Below are 23971 nucleotides of genomic sequence, written 5' to 3'. Positions count from 1 at the left end.
CCAAAGTGAATCACCTCACACTTCTCCACATTAAACTCCATTTGCCACCTCTCAGCCCAGCTCTGCAGCTTATCTATGTCCCTCTGTAACCTGCAACATCCTTCCGCACTGTCTACAACTCCACCGACTTTAGTGTCGTCTGCAAATTTACTCACCCATCCTTCTGCGCCCTCCTCTATGTCATTTATAAAAATGACAAACAGCAGTTCCTGGGACACTCAAGCAGCTTGTTTTCAAATGCAGTAAAACCTGGGCAACTGTTGATTTGGCCTGGAAAGTACTCACACTGTGACCACATGCATCAAACCATGAGCATCTCAACAATAGCGAATCTAAGCTTTTCCCTTTGATACTCGATTGCAATATTGTCGATAAATTCCCCACCTCCAACTCACTGTGCCCATTACTATTAACCAGAAACTGTACTGTGACTTCCATGTGAATATATTGGCTACCAGTTTAGATCCGATCATTTCCGAGTAAATAACTCCTCTTCAATCCCCATACCCCATCCACCAACGCACAAGTCAAGAGTGTGATGGAATACTCACCACTTACCTGGAAGTGTGCAGCTCCAACAACACTCAACAAGCTCGACACGATCCAGGAAAAAGCAGCCGACTGGATTTTCATGCCACCCACAAACATTCACTCCCTCCACCACCGATACACAGTGGCACCGTGGGTACTACCTACAAGATTCACTGTAGGGACTCGCTAAGGCACTTTCTGTCGCCATCTCAGATGGCCACCTGCAAAGGAGCATGGGAATTATGGCCAACCCAGGACACAGACACACTCAGAGCTTGTGTGTGTATTTGGAACCCAGATAGCTAGACGTGATCGAAATCCCCGCTCAGTTGCATTCTATTGCAGCTGAGCAGCACGGTAGCATTGTGGCTAGCACAATCGCTTCACAGCTCCAGGGTCCCAGTTTCGATTCCGGCTTGGGTCACTGTCTGTGCGGAGTCTGCACATCCTCCCCGTGTGTGCGTGGGTTTCCTCCGGGTGCTCCGGTTTCCTCCCACAGTCCAAAGATGTGCAGGTTAGGTGGATTGGCCACGATAAATTGCCCTTAGTGTCCAAAATTGCCCTTAGTGTTGGGTGGGGTTACTGGGTTATGGGGATAGGGTGGAGGTGTTAACCTTGGGTAGGGTGCTATTTCCAGGAGCCGGTGCAGACTCGATGGGCCGAATGGCCTCCTTCTGCACTGTAAATTCTATAAATTCTATTGGCCAATTTCCCCAGAACAGAAGGAGCGTACCCGGGTAACCGACTAACCAACTCCACTCCCTTTGCTAAGAAAGCCCAAACAGCCAAGGTCAATTACCGCTCAGTACACGCCCAGCCATTAAGGCACCCGCCCCTTTATTGGCCAAAATCGAAGGCAGTGATCGTATCCTGTCGAATTATTGGGTCGAAAGCTTAGGACAGCCCCAAAGGGCGCCAAATCCCAGAGGGATAAAAAGAGACGCAGACATGTGTTCTATCTCTCTTGGATCTGGCCTATGCCAACCCAAGTGCAGCATAACGACCAGACAGACACGTTCAAGACCAACGATCGCTACCAGACGGATGAGTCCAGCAGTAACAGTGCCACTTCTACCACCCAGCCACGCAAGTTCCAGACAAAGGCTTTGTCCATCTGTATAGAGTCGGTTGCCCTGAAGTTAAGTATAGGTTATTGTAGTTGTTCCGTGTTGTTTAACTTGTAGTGTTTTATGTTGCATGTAGAAGTAATCCTTGTGTATAAATAAACTGATTTTGAACTTGAACTGACTAACTGGTTGTTTTGTCTTTGATCGATATCCGGTAAAGCCTTGTGGTGGTATCATTTGATACCTGGCGACTCTGAAAGGCAATATTATCATTAATAACTGCCATATCGAGTTAATTTGGCAACATTATTGGTGCCGATCGGTGGGATAGTATTCCACTCATTAAAAAGACCAACATTATTGGTGACTCCGGTGACGAACGGCAACACTTCCACAGCTCCTCCCAAACCCGTCACCTGTGCCATCTGGTCAGAAAGGGGCAGCAGACACACGCGGAACAGCACCTGAAGGTTCACCACCGAGCTATTAGCCATCCTGATTTGGAAGTATATCTCCGTTTCTTGATGGCCGCAGATTCAAAATTCTAGTTCTTACTTTTTAAGACTATTGTGATTATTGCCGGCCCACATGGGGGGAAACAGTGACATTGTGGTATTGTCGCTATATTAGTAAACCAGAATCCCATTGTAATGCTCTGGGGCCCTGAGTTCAAGAAGGATGATCACTGTCACCTTAGCAATCGCAATCAGCGATGATCAATAATCAGTGACCTCACCAGGAACGCCCATGAACCAATAAATTATAAATTCTGCTCAACCCCTTGATCTCGGTGACACAATTGTTCGTTGGGTGATGTGGAACAGCAATAACGGTCAGCTGCAGAAAGAAAACAGCTTTTGATTTAATGTTCACATCATTAATACTTTAAATTCCAGCAACAGACATCACTTCAATTGGCCTCTCAAATCATTTAATATGTAAGAACAAAAATACTAAAATGCATTGCAAAACATATCTCAAATTGACCCCATAAACTATTCATTAGGAATCTCAATGAATATCCACGTGCAGTGATTGGACCAGATCACACCGCAAAAGACTCAGTAAATATTCAACATTGTAAAAGCTGTGTCCTGGTGCATGCCGATTTCTGTTTTGGGTGGTGTAGTGTCTTAGTTTTGCTGTGTGTTTCTTTTTGCAGGAGTGTTTGGGAATGTGTGTGTCTGTCTCCGTGAGTGATGTTATCTGCGTGAATCTGTTCATACGTTTGTTTTGTGACTCAATGCGTTTTTGTGCACATTGTCGTTTCTGTGTGAGTGTGTGTGAGCGGGAGGGGGTGTTTGTGCTTTAGCGTTTGCATGTGTACTTGAGATTATGTGACTGAGTGCGTGAGCGTATGTTTTGTGTGTCTGCGTGTGAGTGTGTATGTGTGTGCGTGTGATCGCTTGTGACTGCGTGTGTGTCTGAAAATGTGTGAGTGTGTTTACCTGAGTGGGTACATGCACAAGTGTGACTGTGCGTTTGAGTGTGGAAGGCAAATTAATGAGTTGCCAACTTAGAAGCAAGCTGGGCAATGCTTGACTATAATTCAGCACTGCTTTTAAATGAAAATAAGTAGGTCAGGTAACATAAATGAAATACTGCTTAATATTCTGGTCTCGACCTTATTATGAAAACACATTGTCCTCCGAAAGATAACAAAATGTGTACTCGAGTTGTTTTTTGCCAAGGGCAAGAACATACGTACTACGTATTTTATCTTACGTACTTTCCAAGGTCGATTTAGTATAAACATGCCTGTTTACTTCAGGCTGTTATTTAAGACGATAAAAATATGCTTTCTTCAATCGAATCTCGGAGTGCAGTGCACTGGCTTTGCAGCTGGAACACTCTCCGCAAATATATTTGTGCAAATAAATTTCCTTCAATCGAACCTCGAGGAATTTGTCTTTATTATAATTTCCACGACACTGAGCTTGCACGGGTGAAACAAAGTTGGTCCAACAGAGGGATATTGCTGAAGGTGAGTGTGTTGTGTTTTGTGTTTGTGTGTGTGAGAGAGATAGAGAGAGAGTGCATGTATTATTACCTTTGACCGGCATGAGATAACCGTCCATATCATTGATGGACAAGTTTGAAGAGGAACCCGACGGTGACGAGAACAAAGAAGCCGAATGTATTGCCATCCCTTCCACAAACAATTATTCCTTCCACTACCGGCGCTCAGTGGCAGCCGTGTGTTATATATAAAAGATTATCATAGAATTTACAGTGCAGAAGGAGGCCATTCGGCCCATCGAGTCTGCACCGGTTCTTGGAAAGAGCATCCTACGCAAGGTCAACACCTCCACCCTATCAACATAACCCTGTAACCCCACCCAACACTAAGGGCAATTTTTGGACACTAAGGGCAATTTATCATGGCGAATCCACCCAACCTGCACATCTTTGGACTGTGGTAGGAAGCTGGAGCACCCGGAGGAAACCCACGCACGCACGGGGAGATGTTCTGCAGCAACTATCAAATCTCCTTGGACAGCGCCTTCCAAACCGGTGACTTTTGCTATCTAGATGGACAAGGGCAGCAAACATATGGGGAACAGCAGCAACTGCCAGATTCCTTTCGAGCCATAGCCATCCTGACTTGAAAATACATCAAACGTTTCGTCACAGCCGCTGGACCAAATTCCTGGAAATCTCTCCCTAATATCACGGGGGGTGCACCTACACCTCAGGGATTGCTGCTGTTCAAGGAGGTGATTCACCGATCACCTTCTCGGGGAAATAGGGGATCGGCGATAAATATTCGGTCGGCCTAATCGCATCCTGCAGATGATTTTAAAAAACATGCAATAAAGAATTGTGCTGAACAGTAAGCAGCTTCAGTCTCATTTTCAAAATCTCACAAACACGATAAATCTTCTGTAATTTCCAATATATGGCGTATACCTGTTGCTGAAACAATTTTATTACATTTGAAACCCCTTAGAAGAAAATACCATAGAGTCACAGAGCTCTACAGCCCAGAAAATACCCTTCGGTCTATCACGTCTGCGCCTGTCATAAACAACCATCGAAATATTCTAATCCAATTTTCCTACATTTGGTCCATACTTTGGGTTCGCAAGTATAATTCCTAAATGCTTCATAAATGTTATGAGGGTCTCTGCCTTCACCACCCTTTCAGGCAGCGAGTTCCAATCTCCCACCATCCTCTGGGTAAAATGGTTTTCCTCACATCCCCGCCCAACCTCCTGCCCCTCACCTGGAATCTATGCACCCTGGTCATTGATCTCTGCACCAAGGGGGGTCGCTTCTTCCTGCCCGTGGTACTGACGTGTGGGTCCTTTTAAGATGGGCAGTAGTGATTATTGTGGTACCGGAAGGATCTGTGCTTGGATGCCATGTGTGCATATTATATATTAATGATTCGGACGAAGGAACGAAATGCGTTATCTCCAAATTTTGAGATGATACAAAGTTGGGTAGGAGGGTGAGCAGTGAGCGGGATGCAGAGATGAGACAGTGGGATTTGGGTAGGCTGGGTGAGTGGGCATATGCATGGCGAAATGCAGTATAATGGATATTATCGTTTGGTAGCAAAACAGGAAGACTCATTAGTATTTGAATGGGTGTGAATTGAGAGAAGTGGATACTCATCGAGACCTTGATGTCCTCACGCATTAGTTGCTGAATGTAAGCATGCAGATACAGCAGGGCAGTGATGAGGGCAAATCATTTATCGACCTTCAGAGCGAGAGGATTTGCCTATATGAATGAGAGTGTTTTACTGCAATTGTATAGGACATTGTTTATTCGGAACCTGGAGTTTTGTGTGCAGTTTTGGTGTCCTTAGCTGAGGAAGTATCACAGATCGTAGAAACGTTACTGCACGAAAAGAGGCCATTCGACCTATCTCCTCCATGCCAGCCCAAGGGGACTCGGGTGTCCCATCTGTCCCCACCAGATTTCTGCACCCAGTCCACGGCCCTGAAGCTGAGTTCAATTAAAGTGCATACCCAACCCAGGTACTTTTTCAAAAGATTGGTATCTGTCCCCACCACCATTTGGGTGGCAAATTCCAGATTCCCACTACTCACTAGGTAAAAGTTTGCTGGACGTTCTTGCTATGAAGGGAGTGCAGCATATGTTTACCAGACTGATTCCTAGGACGGCAGGAATGACATACGAGGAGAGAGTAAGTCAGTTAGGATTACATTTATTGGAGCACAGTAGAGTGAGAGGGGGTTTCATAGAAACTCATAAAATTCTAACAGGATTAGACAGATTCAGAAAGAATGGTGGACGAGTCCAGAAGAGGAGCTATAATCCATGGATAAGGCACACACCTTTTAGGACTGAGGTGAGAAGAAATTTCTTCACCCACAGAGTGGCGAATCTGTGGAATTCACTACCACAGAAAGTAGTTGGGGCCAAAATGTTGCGTCATTTCAAGAGTGAATTAAATATTGCTCTTGCGTCTAAAGGAACCAAGGGTTATGCGGGGGGGGGGAAGGAGGATAAGGGTATTGAGCATGATGATCAGCCATGATCATGATAAATGGTGGAGGGGGCTCATGGTCCAAATGGCCTCCTCTTCGATTTTCTGTGTCGTTTCTACGTATCTTCTTTGTATGGAACTAATTCATATGTGACTTCAAAGGATGTTTTCATATTTTGTCATTATCCTTAGTCATCCGCTTTGACAGTGAACATGAACTCCATGTGCCCTACATATCAATTAACTTTGCATACTGAGCACCAACATTTGGACGGCCACTCCCTTTGAGTTGCTGTTTCGTCAAATGATTAAAGCCTTTACGTCCTTTCCCCAACATTTTGATAGAACCTGTACATCTTTCAATAATTCCTCACCAGGACCTGAATGTGAAATTTTGCACCTCCTTCTTGACTTTCCTCAAATTCTGTCTTCAACTCCAAACTTTTAAATTGATATTCTCTCTCTTTCTCTCTGCCCTTTCTCCATTGTTAATATTTCCATTTCCAGATCAGATTTCCTCGTCTAAATCTGCCATTAAAACCATTATTCTTCCCCATTTTTTCCATCATTTTTATTTCTTAAAATTCCCTGTCGTGCTCGAATTGCAAGTGAATTTCTCCACAGCGTCCTCCACATCAGCAAGTGTTTTTGGTAAGACACTGCCAAGCCGAAGTGCTTGTGGGCTCCGTTATGTTTATAATACACCAAAGACTCAAACAGTACATCATGTATTTCTGCTTTCCTAGCTTTAATCAGCAAATCTACTTTAATTCATTGCCAATTCAATTAACATGCCTGTACGAAGTCCTTGTAATAAACCAAAGGCAGTTCCACCAACTGCAGAAAGGCCGCGGAAGCTTCCAGTACCAGCTGCAATTATGCTAGTACAAACCTGCTGCCTTTTTAATATATACTGTACCCAATTCGCCGCTCTCTGCGGTCCCAAAGATCCCGGGCGAGCCCTCAAATTATGGGATGACACCGTGGGCTAGTGCACCGTAACTTCCAACCCCATTTGATCGGGAGTCAAAACACAGGTGAAATAGTATTCTGTATTAATGCATGTGGCCTTGATTGAGATAACTAGACTAGTCAACACTAGTAAACAGGTGTAACATTTAATTAATATAAGTTATTATAATTAAATAGACGGAATAACATTGAACTAGTTATGCGGTATCTGATTCCCAACCCCGTCTTTCTAACTCCACCCAGTCTCGCCACACACACAGACGAAAAACAGAGGGCAAGAGGCTGGTTACAAGGTAAAGAAAATATTATAAAATAAACAGGGTAAGGATCTTTGATTCAGATGGATGTCTTCCAGTTACTTTCTCAGTCAATGTTAGACCTTCATTTGGGTCATTTCTTTCCCTTCAGCTTGTAAAGATCTTCACTGCAGAATTACAGAGATCGCAGGCAACTGGCAGCAGAGAGAGGGCGAAACAAAGATCCACTTCCTTCGAGGGCCCAGCTGCGCCTGGCAGTTTCTCTGAAATAAACACCAGACAGGAGCCAATCGCTGACTATTTTCTCACACAGAGGGTGGTGAGTATCTGCAACGAGCTGCCAGAGGCACTGGTAGAGGCGGGTACAATTTTGTCATTTAAAAAGCATTTAGACAGTTCGATGGGAAAGCTGGGTGTGGAGCATTTTCGGCCAAATACAGGCAATAGAACTAGCTTCGTGGTAAAATCTGGGCGGCATGTTTTGATTCTGTAAACCTCTCTGGCTCTCACTCTGCTGGCAGGCAGAACACTGTCCCTAGCCAACCTATCAATCTGCAGTTCACCTGCTTCGGACTGGTCTGTTTTATCCTCTCCAGAATACAAAACCTGGGAAGACAGAGTCCAGGCAAGCACCTTTCTGCTGAAAGGAACGTTCCGATTATAGATCCTGGGATCAAAAATAACAAAATAAACTAAATCGTAACAAAGGAAATAAACAGGACGGACTCTTCCCACGTTTTAATGCAGCAATAGGTTTGCATGGTATCAATGCGCTCCCAAAGGGGAGTATACAACAATGACAAAACTCCAACAGTGCTCGATATTAACAGGTCACGGAAGATACTGTACCTCCTAAAAAATGTCGTGTTTTCGTAACCTTATTTAAATGTTGTTGTAACATAAAACACAGAGACTTGGATCATTATCAGGTCTTTCAAACGTTCGAACCTGTTCCACCATTCAGTATTTACATGGCTGATCCTCTATCTAAATTCCAAATCCTAGCTGATCTCCATACACTTCGATACCAGTCAAATCTAACAACATGCTTTTACAGAGACAGCGGCCCGGGCTGGAGTGTGCTCAAAAGCGAGAGGGAGGGAGTGGGGGGAAGAGTTTAATATATCAATAATTTCGAACCAAGTGGAGCCGGAGGGCGGGGAAAGAAGAAGAGAAAAAAAAAGCTACGCCTGTATATTTTAAGGTGAAGGAGGTAAATTGCTAACGGGGTGCGAGCCGGCGGCGGTTGGGGGGGGGGGGGGTGGAATCATCCTTTTCCCCCTCCTTTTTTCATTCCAAGCCGCTAACCTTCCACCCCCACACAATATATTTTTCCATCTCGCCAGAGACGAACGGCAGTTATCCGTGAGGCTCATTTTCCTTTCCCACACAATTACACTAAAAACCTTTTAATTTAATTTTCCTCTGGTCTGACCAAGGGAGAGGGAGGGAGGGAGGGAGAGAGATGAGGCAGTCCGACCATGGCTGACCCATGGCTGGCTAGCTCTGTTATTTGGAGATGCTGATGGCCGAGGGGCACTGCCAGGACTCAGCCGACGCTGGCTACGTGGACGCCAAGTACATCTGGGCAGGATGTACTGGAGGTACCTTGTCAGTTGTAACGCCTCCAGAAATAGATGTGGTGGTTGGAAAGGATAGGCACAGCTTCTGCACCAATGGCCTTGTTGTTGCTCGTTCTGGGTTAGTGTGCTCAACACACAATTTGGCTCTGTTTCGTTCCTTAGCACTGAAGTCGCCAGGTATCGTTAAGATACCGCCACAAGTTTCAAGGTCAAGTTCAAAGCAATAAAGCCATACACCGATTAGTAAGTCCAAACAAATGAGTTTATTATAATACAATTATAAACTACTCATGCACACGCTAAGATGACTAAACTATTCCTACCACTAAATAGACCAACACTTATCTGAATAAGGAACTGCCGGATCAGGGGGACAATGGCCTCTTGCACTGCACTGGGTCCGCAGACGTCAGGTTGGTACGGGTTAAAAGGGGTCAGTAGTGCCTATCTATGGTAGCGATCGTTGTGAGAAACTTACTTGCTGGCGGCTGCTGTCCGAACCTCTCCCCTCTCTCGGTCAAGGTCTTCTTCGGTAAAGGCTGGTCGAGAGGGCTGGTCAAGAGAGGAGGGCTGGTCAAGAAGAACGAACTGAGTTTGGGACCTGTCTCTTATCGATCCCAGGGCTTCGCGCCCTTTTGGGCGGACCCTCTATCTGCTGGGGATCGATTGGGTCTTTTCCCAATCGATTTGTTGCAACCCCCCCCCCCCAATACTGAGGCAGTCCCTCGACTACTGGGCGGGCCTTCAGATGCTTTGTCTTCGAACCCGGCTGGTTCCGGGGTGTCAGGCTTCCCATACAATGTTGCAATCACTTCCCTATTTGTGTCCTTTGTCCCTGGGATCGTTCCATTACTGTGCTAACTGTCCCGGAGATTGCTTCATTAGTATGCGGAATGTTCGTTTCGGTGCTGTCTGCTCTCTTAGCAGACAGAATACACAGTCGTTTGTTGCAGCCTGCTTGTGCTGCAAACTTTGTCCATTTTAGCCTGCAAGCTTTGCGTTCCTCCATTTTGCATTGAGGGAATGGCCAACTTCGGTGGCTACGCTCCCTCCTTGTGATACTAAAGCGAAAGCGTGAAGCCTCACCCAAGTACGGTGTCTCTCTTCCCAGACCTCAGCGAGTTCCATGGCCTCTGCACTTTCCTCAATTATGCCAAAAAAACTTTATCTAACAATTTCTGATTGGCGCTATTTCAAAGGGGACATGCATTATCAATTGAAATCGGGAACCTCTAACTATCCTCAATAAACTACTCTCATCTCATATTTAAACATTCTACAACATTCTAAATCCTTAATCATTCACACAGCAGCATCATGACATTTAATTCTCTCTGACTCGGCAGTCGAGCTCAGAGGTACATCATTAATAGAAATAATCTCTTTATTTTACAAAGGCATCGAGTCCAAAAGTGCGGGTTAGGTGGATTGGCCATGCTAAATTGCCCGTAGTGTCCTAAAATGTAAAGTTAAGGGGGGTTGTTGGGTTACGGGTATAGGGTGGATACGTGGGTTGGAGTAGGGTGATCATTGCTCGGCACAACATCGAGGGCCGAAGGGCCTGTTCTGTGCTGTACTGTTCTAAGTTCTAAGTTCTAAGTACATTTCCAGGGGTTCGGGGGACTGGTGGAATCCAAAAATAGGGGATCTCACTCTATACACTGTTGAGGCACGAGCGCGGTAGGCTCTCCTTCTCCATTTCCTCATCCTGATGGTTTGGACTATAATAATTGATCGCAATTGCTAAAAGTGATTCTATAACGTACGACAAGGAGTACCATGTCAGAGATCTGGTACACCAGGTCGGGGTACTGTTACCATTGACTGGGCTGGGGGTGGTCAGGGTTTGGGAGAAGTTTGCAAACGTTGTACTGTGGGAAAGGGGGTTCGCGTTCACGCGCAACCACGCAGATGCCACAAAAGCTAAAAACATAGCAATTGGAGTGCTCTTCATCTCTCTCTCTTCCCTTCTCTTCCTTCCTTCCTGGGATCGTGCTGTACTGTTGCTTCGGTTCCTCTCTCGAACGATCGAAGCCTATGGGATCAAGCATATTATCTGTCACTGTTCAGTTTAATATCTTGACTTTAAGTATATTTGTCCTCTTGTTCCAAATTTCCCTTGATGATGGTCACGTCCATGTGACTCCCTCATTATTTTTTTTTTTCAAAAGCGGGTTTAGGAGCAGACATATACTTAAGTACTAAACCAGTGCAAGCCATCTCGCAGAGTGTTGCAATTTACCATCCCAAAATGTTACTGGATGTTAATAGCATAAGGGTGGCAACCAAAGGGCTGCGTTAAACGAAATCAGAGGAAAACAAACTTTTAGAAATAAGACAGTCGAAATGGGTTGCGTGTGGGCCGCGACGGGTAAGATTTGGGTGGAATCCCCGGGTAGGACGGGCTGTGCTCTACCCGAGCTTAGCTGACCAAAGGGGTGGTCCTCAGACAGGGCGGGTCCTCAGTGCCGTTTCTCGACTGCCTGAGCGACCAGATTCAAACAGGCAAGAATGTATTCATCGTGGGGTTGCATCTTATGTCCTCCAAACAGAAGAGCAGTTATGAGCGGGCATGTGAAAACAAACATCTGTAAATAGAAGACAAGTCGTGAACATTGATTGATTCATCAGAAGACATTTCAACTGATATAGAACATAGAAGATAGAAAATTACAGCGCAGTACGGGCCCTTCGGCCCTCGATGTTGCGCCGACCCGTGAAACCATCTGAAGCCTATCTGACCTACACTATTCCATTTTCATTCATATGTTTATCCAGTGACCACTTAAATGCTCTTAAATTTGGATAGTCTTGTTGCAGGCAGGGCGTTCCACACCCCTACTACTCTCTGAGTAAAGAAACTGCCTCTGACATCTGTCCTATATCTACCACCTCTCAATTTAAAGCTATGTCCCCTCGTGTTGGTCATCACCACCCGAGGAAAAAGACTCTCACTGTCTACCCAATCTAACCCTCTGACTATCTTATATGTCTCTATTAGGTCACCTCTCAGCCTTCTCCTCTCTAACGAAAAAAACCTCAAGTCCCTGAGCCTTTCCTCGTAAGACCTTCACTCCATACCAGGCAACATCCTACTAAATCTGCTCTGAACCCTTTCCAAAGCTTCCACATCCTTCCTATAATGTGGTGACCAGAACTGCACGCAGTACTCCAGGTGCGGCCGCACCAGAGTTATGTACAGCTGCAGCATGACCTCGTGGATCCGAAACTCAATCCCCCTACTGATAAAGGCTAGCACACCATATGCCTTCTTTACAGCCCTATTAACCTGGGTGGCAACTTTCAGTGATTTATGTACCTGGATGCCGAGTCCTCTCTGTTCATCTACACTACCAAGAACTTGCCATTAGCCCAGTACTCTGCATTCCTGTTACTCATTCCAAAGTGAACCACCTCACACTTTTCCTCATTAAACTCCATCAGTCACCTCTCAGCCCAGCTCTGCAGCGTATCTATTAAACTCTGTAACCTATAACATCCTTCAGCACTATCCACAACTCCACCGACCTTCGTGTCATCAGCAAATTTACTAACCCACCCTTCTACACCCTCTTCCAGGTAATTTGTAAAAATGACAAACAGCAGTGGCCCCAAAACAGATCTTTGCGGTACACCACTAGTAACAGAACTCCAGGAGGAACATTTGCCATCAACCACCACCCTCTATCTTCTCTCAGCTAGCCAATTACTGATCAAAACCTCTAAATCACCTTCAATCCCATACTTCCGTACTTTCTGTAATAGCCTACCGTGGGGAACCTTATCAAATGCCTTACTGAAATCCATATACACCACATCAACCGCTTTACCCTCATCCACCTGTTTGGTCACCTTCTCAAAAAACTCAATAAGGTTTGTGAGGCATGACCTACCCTTTGCAACCCTTTGCTACCCTTTTACACTTTGCAAAATTGCTAACACCTCCTCCTTGTGAACCTCAATCCAATCAAGCCTGGTCGACTGTACCTGAGTATTCTACTTGACAACATTGTCTTTCTCCAGTGTAAACACTGACGAAAAATATTCATTTAACGCTTCCCCTGTCTCCTCTGATTCCACACACAACTTTCCACTACTATCCTTGATTGGCCCTAATCTTACTCTAGTCATTCTTTTGTTCCTGATATACCTATAGAAAGCCTTAGGGTTTTCCGTGATCCTATCCGCCAACGACATTTCGTGTCCTCTCCTCGCTCTTCTTAACTCTCCCTTTAGGTCCTTCCTGGCTAACATGTAACTCTCAAGTGCCCTAACTGAGCCTTCATGTCTCCTCCTAACATAAGCCTTCTTCTTCCTCTTGACAAGTGCTTCAACTTCCTTCGTAAACCACGGTTCCCTTGCTCGACAACTTCCTTCCTGTCTGACAGGTACATACTTATCAAAGACACGCATTAGCTGTTCATTGAAAAAGCTCCACATTTCGATTGTACCCATCCCCTTCAGTTTCCTTCCCCATCCTATACATCCCAAATATTGCCGAATAGCATCATAATTGCTTTTCCCCCAGCTATAATTCTTGCCTTGCGGTATATACCTATCCCTGCCCATCGCTAAAGTAAATATAACCGAATTGTGATCACTATCACCAAAGTGCTCACCTACATCTAAATCTAACACCTGGCCGGGTTCATTGCCCAGTACCAAATCCAATGTGGCATCGCCCCTCGTTGGCCTATCTACATACTGTGTCAGAAAACCCTCCTGCACACACTGCGCAAAAACTGACCCATCTATAGTACTAGAACTATAGTATTTCCAGTCATTATTTGCAAAGTTAAAGTCCCCCATAACAACTACCCTGTTACTCTCGCTCCTGTCGAGAATCATCTTCGCAATCCTTTCCTCTCCATCTCTGGAACTATTCGGAACTATAGACAACTCCCAACAGGGTGACCTCTCCTCTCCTGTTCCAAACCTCGGCCCATACTACCTCAGTAGACGAGTCCTCAAACGTCCTTTCTGCCACCGTAATACTTTCCTTGATTAACAATGCCGCACCCCCCCCCCCCTCTTTTACTATCTTCTCTGTTCTTACAGAAACATCTAAATCCTGGAACTTGCAACAACCATTCCTGTCCCTGATCTACCCATGTCTCCGAAATCGCCACAACATCGAGATCCCAGGTATCAACCCATGCTGCAAGCTCACCCACCTTATTTCGGATACTCCTGGCGTTGAAGTAGACACACTTCAAACCAGCATCTTGTTTGCCGGTGCCCTCTTTCGAACTGTTAACCCTATCCCTGACCTCACTACTCTCAACATCCTGTACACTGGGACTACAATTTAGGTTCCCATTCACCTGCTGAATTAGTTTAAACCCCCCCCCCCCCCGAAGAGCACTAGCAAATCTCCCCACCAGGATATTGGTATATGGCGGGGGGCCAATATGAGGTGGGTTCGGGAAACAAACATCTTGGTTACAGTGATACTGTGAGATGTGAGATGGTCACAAACTGTTCAGCTGAAAAGTCTTGGGGCCGATTCTCCTAGGCGTTCTGAGATGAGTGAAATACAAACATAGAACAAACAAAAATTAAACGTACTGCAGGTTCCATCATGGCTACCATCAGAAAGGACAGCGCTTCTCTCAAGTGGTTCCTTTTACTTCAGCATCTGGACACCTTATTCATTATCCCCTGCGAACAGGGTCACAAAGGGGTTGCGGTGCCGGGAGTTAGACTCAAAGGCATCCTCTTCTCCCGGATCCCATACCCTTGTATGGATCAGGCATGTTATGATCACATTCGGTGAGCTTGGGTCCCTCCCGTTGTTCCGGACGAGTCTGTGTAAATTGTCCCTGTGGCAAATACTGGTGTCCAAATTTGTGTGGACGTTGTCGGGGTCGTCAGTGTTGGGTGGTGGGTTTGGGTGCGGGTCTGGTGTTTTTAGGTAAGCGATCTCCATGGGGTCAGTGAAGTCGTGGTCGAAGACAGTGAAGTTGGGGCTGCAGGGTGGAGTGCTGTGGTTGTCCTCAGTCTCACAGTCACTGTCACTGTCTCTGCTGTGACAGCTTGTGGGCGTTCCGGGGCGTGTCTTAAAGTCGGTGGGGGGAGTTGAGGTCGAGTCCGATGAGGAACTGGCCTGTGAGGGAGAGGGTGGAAATGTGTCTCTTGTGGGCGGGGCGAGGTGTTCTGCTGCGTCTTGCAGGACATGGTGCGAGTGGTTTGACTGTGTTCCATTAGCCATTAAGCGGTTAATATGGAACCTCGCAGTCTTACCGTTGGGGTACTTTATCCGATATACTGACCGGCTGATTTTGTCCGAAATTGAGTACGGGACGGAAAATTTTGGGGCCAAAAACGTGCTAGAGTTATACACAGATAACATCACTTGTTGCCCAACCTGAAATTCTGTGGTGCGGACATTTTTGTTGAAACAGGCCTTGCTCTGTTTCCGCCTTTTATCCAATTTTACTGTGGCTGCTAGCTGGGCCGACCTTGCAGTCTCAACTAATTGTTTACCTGTTGTCTCGTGTGTGAGGGCCTTCACTTCTGGGCTGGTCATGTCGAGTCCTAAAAGAAATTCTGATCCATCCTTTCATAGGGCGTCCGGTCATGAGTGTGTGTGGGGTGAAACCTGTTGATGATGAAACAATATTTCTTGTACACATTAGTGCGAATGGGAGCACTGAATCCCAAGTTGAATTGTTCACCTATACCATCTTTCTTAGGGGCGATTTTAGAGTCCGATTCATGCGTTCCACTATCCCGCTTGACTGGGGGTGATACGCAATGTGGAAATTTTGTTTGATGCCGAATATGGTCAGGACGTTCTTCTTGACCCGTCCAGTAAAATGAGATCCAGGATCTGATTCTACACTTCTGGGGAGTCCCCATCTAGTAAAAATATGGTGGGTCAGGATCTTTGCGGCTGTCTTTGCAGTGTTTGTACGAGATGGGAATGCCTCTACCCATTTCATAAGCGTGTCTATGACCACCAGAACATATTGATAGCCATTCCTCCAAGGGGGCAATGGACCTATAAAATCGATCTGGAGGTTTGTCCAGGGGCCATTACGGGGCGAGTGTGGCTGAGTTGTGCCTTCTTTGAATACATTTCTGGGTTATTCTGTGCACAAAGTACAGTTATCTATGTAGTGGGTTACATCTTCTCTTAAATTGGGCCATCAACAGAGTTGTCTAAGGTGGGCTGTATTAGGGTCGATCCCTTGGTGTCCATGACCATCATGGAATAAGGCAATCATTTGATTCCTGTCCTTCTCAGGAACCACATATAATTTGTCTTTGATAATCACACCCTCATGTGTGGTCAAAGCGTGTTTGAATTTGTCGTACTGGGCCACAAAGTTTCCTTTTAAAATTTCCCGGAGATTTGCGCCCTGCTTCTGTGCCTGTACAAAATCTTCTATGTCTGTCTGTGAGACCTGAACGGAACTCACAGAGGCGCTAGCTGGTGCGCTGGCTGGGGGTGTCCAAAAATGACCTCGCCTGGAACCTGCTTTAGCCAGTGCGTCGGCTTTCACATTTCCAGGGGGGGACGATCGATGGTGGCTTCTAACCTTGATAATGCCATACGTCCTATCCTTTGCCTTCTCTAAGATATGGCAGAGCAATGGGGCTGATGGAAGGGGTTTCCAGTCCGCGGAGACAAAACCTCTTGTCCTCCACAGGGGTAGAAAATCTGTGAGGTTGTTACATACATATAGACTGTCCGAATATGTCTTCTGGGCAGGTGAACGAATCTGGGTGGTCCACTATGTATGCAATGGCCGCGAGCTCTGCTGCCTGCACGCCTAAGTGACCGGGTAACTTTAGTGCTATCTCCTCTAGTGCGCGTCCCTGCCCATCTTCCACATAAATACTGCATCCCGTAATGCGTTCGCCATCTAAAACTGTGGATGAAGCGCCCAAATAAATCCGTAGGGGTGCACACGTGTCCGTGGGCTAGGGACTCTGGCTTGAATTCCCGATCTTCCTGGGGGGCGTCTTAGCAATGAAGGGCCCTGTGTTGTGTAGGGGGGCTAATATTTTGCATTGATGGGGTAGTCCTGGATACTGTAGGTTGTCCGCTAAAAATGTGTGTGTCTTGGTCCGTTTAACTGTTATGTCCCGTCCCTGTAACAGAAGTGTCCATCTACCTGCTCTTGTCTGGCTCACGGAACCGTCCTTCAGTCGTCCGTCTAAAAGTAACGATGTGGGGGTGTGTTCGGTCAAAATGGTGATGGGGTTGAGTCCGGTAATGTAGGAAAAATATTGTACTGCCCAAAATACCGCGAGCAGGTGCCTTTCGCAGGCTGAGAAACCTTGCTCCACGGGGTCTAACAGTCGTGAGGCATGAGCCACTGGTTGTAGCTGTTCGTGCCGTTCCGAGAGGGTCAGATCTGTGCTAGAGAGGTTCCGAGAGCACGGCCGAGAGGGTCAGATCTGTGCTAGCTACCTCAATTGCATAGGGGGAGAGTTGGTCTGGAACTTGTAGCGCGGGTGCTGCGCTGAGGGCTTTCTTTAACTCTTCCACAGCCTCAATATGCTGCGGAAGCCATTCCCAAGGTGCTTCTTTCTTAAGGTTGCTGCATAAGATAAAGATGCATGGCATTAAGTGTAAAGTAGTAGCATGGATAGAGGATTGGTTAATTAATAGAAAGCAAAGAGTTGGGATAAATGGGTGTTTCTCTGGTTGGCAATCAGTAGCTAGTGGTGTCCCTCAGGGATCCGTGTTGGGCCCACAATTGTTCACAATTTACAGAGATGATTTGGAGTTGGGGACCAAGGGCAATGTGTCCAAGTTTGCAGATGACACTAAGATGAGTGGTAAAGCGAAAAGTGCAGAGGATACTGGAAGTCTGCAGAGGGATTTGGATAGGTTAAGTGAATGGGCTAGGGTCTGGCAGATGGAATACAATGTTGACAAATGTGAGGTTATCCATTTTGGTAGGAATAACAGCAAACGGGATTATTATTTAAACGATAAAATATTAAAGCATGCCGCTGTTCAGAGAGACTTGGGTGTGCTAGTGCATGAGTCACAGAATGTTGGTTTACAAGTGCAGCAGGTGATTAAGAAGGCAAATGGAATTTTGTCCTTCATTGCTAGAGGGATGGAGTTTAAGACTAGGGAGGTTATGTTGCAATTGTATAAGGTGTTAGTGCGGCCACACCTGGAGTATTGTGTTCAGTTTTGGTCTCCTTACTTGAGAAAGGACGTACTGGCGCTGGAGGGTGTGCAGAGGAGATTCACGAGGTTAATCCCAGAGCTGAAGGGGTTGGATTATGAGGAGAGGTTGAGTAGACTGGGACTGTACTCGTTGGAATTTAGAAGGATGAGGGGGGATCTTATAGAAACATTTAAAATTATGAAGGGAATAGATAGGATAGATGCGGGCAGGTTGTTTCCACTGGCGGGTGACAGCAGAACTAGGGGACATAGCCTCAAAATAAGGGGAAATAGATTTAGGACTGAGTTTAGGAGGAACTTCTTCACCCAAAGGGTTGTGAATCTATGGAATTCCTTGCCCAGTGAAGCAGTTGAGGCTCCTTCATTACATGTTTTTAAGGTAAAGATAGATAGTTTTTTGAAGAATAAAGGGATTAAGGGTTATGGTGTTCGGGCCGGAAAGTGGAGCTGAGTCCACAAAAGATCAGCCATGATCTAATTGAATGGCGGAGCAGGCTCGAGGGGCCAGATGGCCTACTCCTGCTCCTAGTTCTTTTGTTCTTATGTTCTTATGAAAGTGGGGCTGCCTTTGTCGCAAAACCATCGATATGGTTCCGACAATACCCAACCAGTCCTAATAACGACCGGAGGGCTGAAACATTCTGGGGACGGGGCAATTTGACGATTGAGTCAATTATTTTGAACTCGATCTCGCGTTTGCCGTGTGTGATGACTGTACCCAAATACATCACTTTATTCTCCAATATTTGGGCCTTTCTGTGGTTAACCTTACATCCGATTGAGTTCAGAAGTTCCAGGAGTTCGGACAGAAGCGTGATGTGCTCTGCCTCGGTGCCTGTCTGCCGTAATAGGTCGTCCACATACTGTACCAGACATTCGGGTCGGAAAAATTTTGCTGGTCCATTTGCCAGCTGTCGGTGGAAAATGGAGGGGGAATTGTGGAATCCTTGTGGGAGGCAGAACCACGTGTACTGCTGTCCTTTGAATGTGAAGGCAAATTTGTACTGGCACGCCTTTGCCAATGGGATTGACCAGAAGCCGTTGCTAATGTCCAATACCGTGAAATATTTGGAGTGGAGTCCCTGCTTGAGCATGGTTTCGGGACTTGTTGCTACCGTGGGGGTTACTGCTGGGGTAACTTTGTTGATTTCCCGGTAATCAATGGTCAGACGCCATGATCCGTCAGGCTTCCTCGCTGGCCAAATAGGGGCATTATTAGTCGAGGCTACTGTCCTAAGTACACCCTGCTCTAATAAGCTCTCTTCAACTTTTCCAATTTCTCCCTCCGCTTCAAGGGAAAAGCTGTACCGTCTCTGTGGTCTCGGGTCAGGTACTGTAATTTGGACTTGTCCAGTCATTCTGCCGCAGTCGTGCCGGTGACTGGCAAATGCTGTCCTGTGTTTGTTCAGTACTGCCCTAACCTGTTTTTACGTGCTAAATGTGTTCGGGTCAAAACAATAGTCGCCTACTGCGCTTATCCTGTTCACATACTCTCCTACTGTGAGCGTTGCGGGTGCTCTGTCAGATTTTGCCATTCGCCAGACACACTGATTGACTGGGTCGAACGACAGGCTGTGGGCATTCATAAAGTCAATGCCCAGTATGTGTTCTGCTGTGCGGGGCAGATTAACTAATACAACGGGGTTCTGGTGCAGATATTCCCTAGTTGGATGGGTACAGGGGCTGTAATGTGTCCCTGCTGCGAGTGACCTGTAAAGCCGCTGAGTGTGATTGAAGCTGTAGTGGGCCACGTGTCTGCCTGTGGTGTAGAGGAGAAATTAATTGTAGTGCGGGACCCTCCTGTGTCCCAAAGTAATTATATGGGCTTTCCCCGAATTTTCGCCGTGACCACCGGCCTTCCGGATCGGTCCCAGAGGGTGTCACAGACCCAAGTGGGGGATCCCGAACACCGTCAGTCCATTCCGTCCACATTGGTCTGTCCTGACTGCGTCCCTGTACTATGGATAGGCTTAGCTTTGTTCCTGGTCAGAGTGCCTGTCGGCTGGCCTCTCTGAGATTTCTGCGGGGCGTTGCATTCCCTAGCGAAATGCCCTAACTGTCCTCAGTTATAAGATTCTTGTGACTTCTGTGGGGGGCTGTTCTTTCCCTCATTTACCTATGCGGGGTTTTGGTGCGCTCTCACTGCCTGAATATATGCTGCAGCCTGAGCTTCTTCGGGGTTCTTTAATGTTACCTTGCCTTGGACAGATTTCTCCCAAGTGCGGGACAATCTTTTCAAGACGCATTTTCATTATGGGCCTCTTCTGAGGGGTCATAATTGCTGCAGACATTCTGTCCTGCGTCTGTGGCGTGGGAGATGATTGTGCGGGTCCATTTAACCTTATTATCTAGAGTTAAATGTGCGTGGTCTGACTCACCAAAAACGGCAGTGAAATGAATCCACAACCTTCATGCGAATGCTGTGGGGTGCTCGGTCCTTTTCTGCTTACACTTATTTAGGCCTTCGACTGGGTCTTCTCTGTTGTACCCTATCGCGTCTAAAATAGCTGTTTGCATCTCTTCGAGGGTGCCTCCTCCAACGTTCTGTGGGTCGGGGAGGGCTGCTACTACCGATGAGTCTAAACTGAAAACTGTGAGCTTAACCTGCTCTCGCTCATCCAGGCCGCACATGGTCGCTTGCTGTATCACTCTTGTGAAACATTGGTGGGGGTCTGCAGTGGGGAGGGATGGGGTGATTTTCTCACACGCATCCCTTAGTTGGGTTACAGTTAAGCGGGTGGTGTATGTGACCTAGCATGTGGCCTTCTGCGGTTGCTTTTCATTGGGTGGTGACTGGGTTCATTGGTGTGTGTGCAATCTGAGCTGTGGGGGGTTGGGGCGCTTTCCTTTTCTGCTGCGCCGCTGGCGCACATGTTCCCTGAACATAGCGCTGCGCGGTTTCACTCAACCCCTGCCAATCTGCGGCATTTTCTTCATCTAGCTGAGTTCCAAATGTCTCTTGTAAGCCATTCTGCACAGAAAGCAGAGATTGCAGCTGCGCAATCTGCTTCCTACATTTCGCATGGTCCACTGTGCTTTGCCTTTGCTCAGTGGTGGCAGCATGGAGTGCCCTTAAAGCTGCCTTTAGGTCGCTACATTGCTTCTTTAGTGTTTCGACCTGCTTTTCTGCTTCTTCTCTTACCAAGACTGCACGCTGCACATCTTGATAGGCCTTTTCATATTGAACTTGGGGACTGCTCAGATGGGCTAGACAAGACTGATGTGGACTCTTGGCATCATTCACCTCTCTATCCTTATCTACCAGTCGTTGCCTTAAACCTAGATTCAACTTTTCGATGTCCCTGACATCCACTTTGCGCATTGGGCTCTTCTCCTCCAACTCTGCTCGGAGCGTCCTAGCGACCTCCTCTGTGCCTCGCAATTGTGCCAAGCAGGACACAATTGCCATCGGCTTACGTGCTTTCTCTAAACTCTTTTTATGAATTTGAGATAGGTTCTCCCACCAAGTATGTCCTATACTCCCGGAACCTGTCTCCTCATTCACACAAAATTAACTCCAAAGGGGCCATCCTTGGGGGGGGGGGGGGGGGGGGGGGGCACTTCTAATCGAGACCCGTCGGATGTAGCCACTAAATGTTGGTCCTTCTGGGTGAGTGTGCTTAACACTCAATTTGGCTCTGGTTCGTTCCTTAGCTCTGGCGTCGCCAGGTATCGTTAAGATACCGCCACAAGTTTCAAGGTCAAGTTCAAAGCAATAAAACCATATACCAATTAGTAAGTTCAAACAAATGAGTTTGTTTTAACCCGTACCAAATGAGTTGGTACGGGTTAAAAGGGGTCAGGAGTGTTTATCTCTGGTAGCGATCGGATGAGAGACACTTACTTGCTGGCGGCTGCTGTCGGAACATCTCCTCTCTCTCGGTCAAGGTCTTCTTCGGTAAAGGTTGGTCGAGAGGGCTGGTCAAGAGAGGAGGGCTGGTCAAGAAGAACGAACGGTGTTTGTGACCTGTCTCTAATAGGTCCCAGGGCTTCGCGCCCTTTTGGGCGGACCCTCTATCTGCTGGGGATCGATTGGGTCTTTTCCCAATCGATTTGTTTGAACCCCCCCCCCAATACTGAGGCTGTCCCTCGACTACTGGGCGGGCTTCCAGGTGCTTTGTCTTCGAATCCCGCTGGTGCCGAGGTGTCTGGCTTCCCATACAATGTTGCAATCACTTCCCTATGTGTGTCCTTTTCCCCTGGGTTCGTCCCATTACTGTGCAAACTGTCCCTGAGATTGCTTCATTAGTATGCGGAATGTTCGTTTCGGTGCCGTCTGCTCTCTTAGCAGACAGAATACACAGTGGCTTGTTGCAGCCTGCTTGTGCTGCAAACTTTGTCCATTTTACCCTGCAAGCTTTGCGTTCCTCCATTTTATATTGAGGGAATGGCCAACTTCGGTGGCTACATGGTCCTCCGTGGAATGAAGTGCTCTGTTATCAGAGATATTTACTGATGATGTTTACTGATGGTGAGTTCACACTGGGCTTCAGGGCTAAGAGCCAATCTGGAGGAGCAACGTACAATGTTTCTGTCGGCAGAGCTGGCAGATCGTGGTCTTTGTAATGGGAAAAGTAGGGACCCACAAAGGACTAATGAATAAAAATGCCTTCTTAATGGAAAAATACTTGAGAGATTGTGGATTTTTGTTATCCAGGATTCCTATTTAGTAGTTTAAAAATTGCTGTCAAAGTTTGCTTTTAGCAGTCTTGAGAGATTGTGGATTTTTGTTAGCCAGGATTCCTATTTAGTAGTTTAACAAATTGCTGTCAAAGTTTGCTTTTAGCAGTCACCTACCCTTTCACATTGAAGTTAAAAAAGTTTAATAGCAACGCAAGGTTACGGGGGTATGCATCCATGTCTCATTTGTATCCCTGCATTGTTGGAGGTAGTTGACATGTTTACTGTTTTCTTTATGTACTCCAGCAAGTTCTAGTGACGGAAAAGGAAGGTGTCCATGGAGCGGTACTCAACGAGATAGTATTTACCATGGCTACATAGCTGAGGAATACTGGATGATAAGTTGCCTCTTCCCATCCACGTCATAGCTCATTCACATTCATGCCACCCAGTTAAGTTGGCAGTGGTACTGAGGAAGTGAGCAAACGAATATGATGGACAGTAGGACCCTGAGGGTAATGTGTTCACAGACAGAGAACAAAGAGATGAGCAAAGCATGGCTGGGGGAATGGTAGCCTCGTGGAGAGAGTGGTGAGAGGGATGCCGGGTAGAAGGGGCTAAGGATAAGTGAGCCAATTAGGATATATGACCAGGTCAGGAGGTGTATAGAATGACCAATGGAAAGCTTATATGTGAATCTTACTGTGATTTTGAATATATCTGCAGAGACCCTTTGTGTTTCCAGTCTCTTTATCCTGGGATGCTGCAGAAGACAGTATGCGTGTCCTGTGGCCCTATGGATTGAGTCAGCCTTGCAAGTTAGTTATTATTAAATGATATGATACCTGCAAATCCATCTCAGATTTTATTGAATCTAGACTGACAGCAAATTCATCAGGCCATTCAAGGGGAGGAAGTAAATAGGCAAGTTGTAGTTGTAGGGGATTCTATTATCAGAGGGATAGATAGTATCCTTTGTGAGCAGGATAGAGGGACCCGCATGGTATGTTGCCTGTCCGGTGCTAGGGTGCGGGACATCTCTGACCGGCTTGAAAGGATACTGGAGAGGGAGGGGGAGGATCCAGTTGTTGTGGTCCATGTCGGTACCAACAACATAGGCAAGTCTAGGAAAGAGGACCTGTTTAGAGATTATAAAGAGCTAGGTTTCAAATTAAAAAACAGGTCCTCAAGGGTCATAATCTCCGGAGTACTGCCCGAGCCACGTGCAAATTGGCATAGGGAGGCAAGAATAAGGGAAGTTAACACGTGGCTGAAAGAGTGGTGTGGGAAAGAGGGGTTCCTTTTCATGGGACACTGGCATC

The 23971-nt window shown here is 46.6% G+C and overlaps 1 pseudogene; it reads left to right on the top strand.

The window, feature by feature from the left end:
• Positions 1–8781: 8781 nt before the first annotated feature.
• Positions 8782–22699, top strand: LOC119958581 (annotated as a pseudogene).
• The last annotated feature ends 1272 nt before the right edge of the window (positions 22700–23971 follow it).

Source organism: Scyliorhinus canicula, chromosome 30, assembly GCF_902713615.1.
Source record: "Scyliorhinus canicula chromosome 30, sScyCan1.1, whole genome shotgun sequence".
In the NCBI taxonomy this organism is placed as follows: domain Eukaryota; kingdom Metazoa; phylum Chordata; class Chondrichthyes; order Carcharhiniformes; family Scyliorhinidae; genus Scyliorhinus; species Scyliorhinus canicula.
This window is presented reverse-complemented; position numbering and strand designations above follow the sequence as displayed.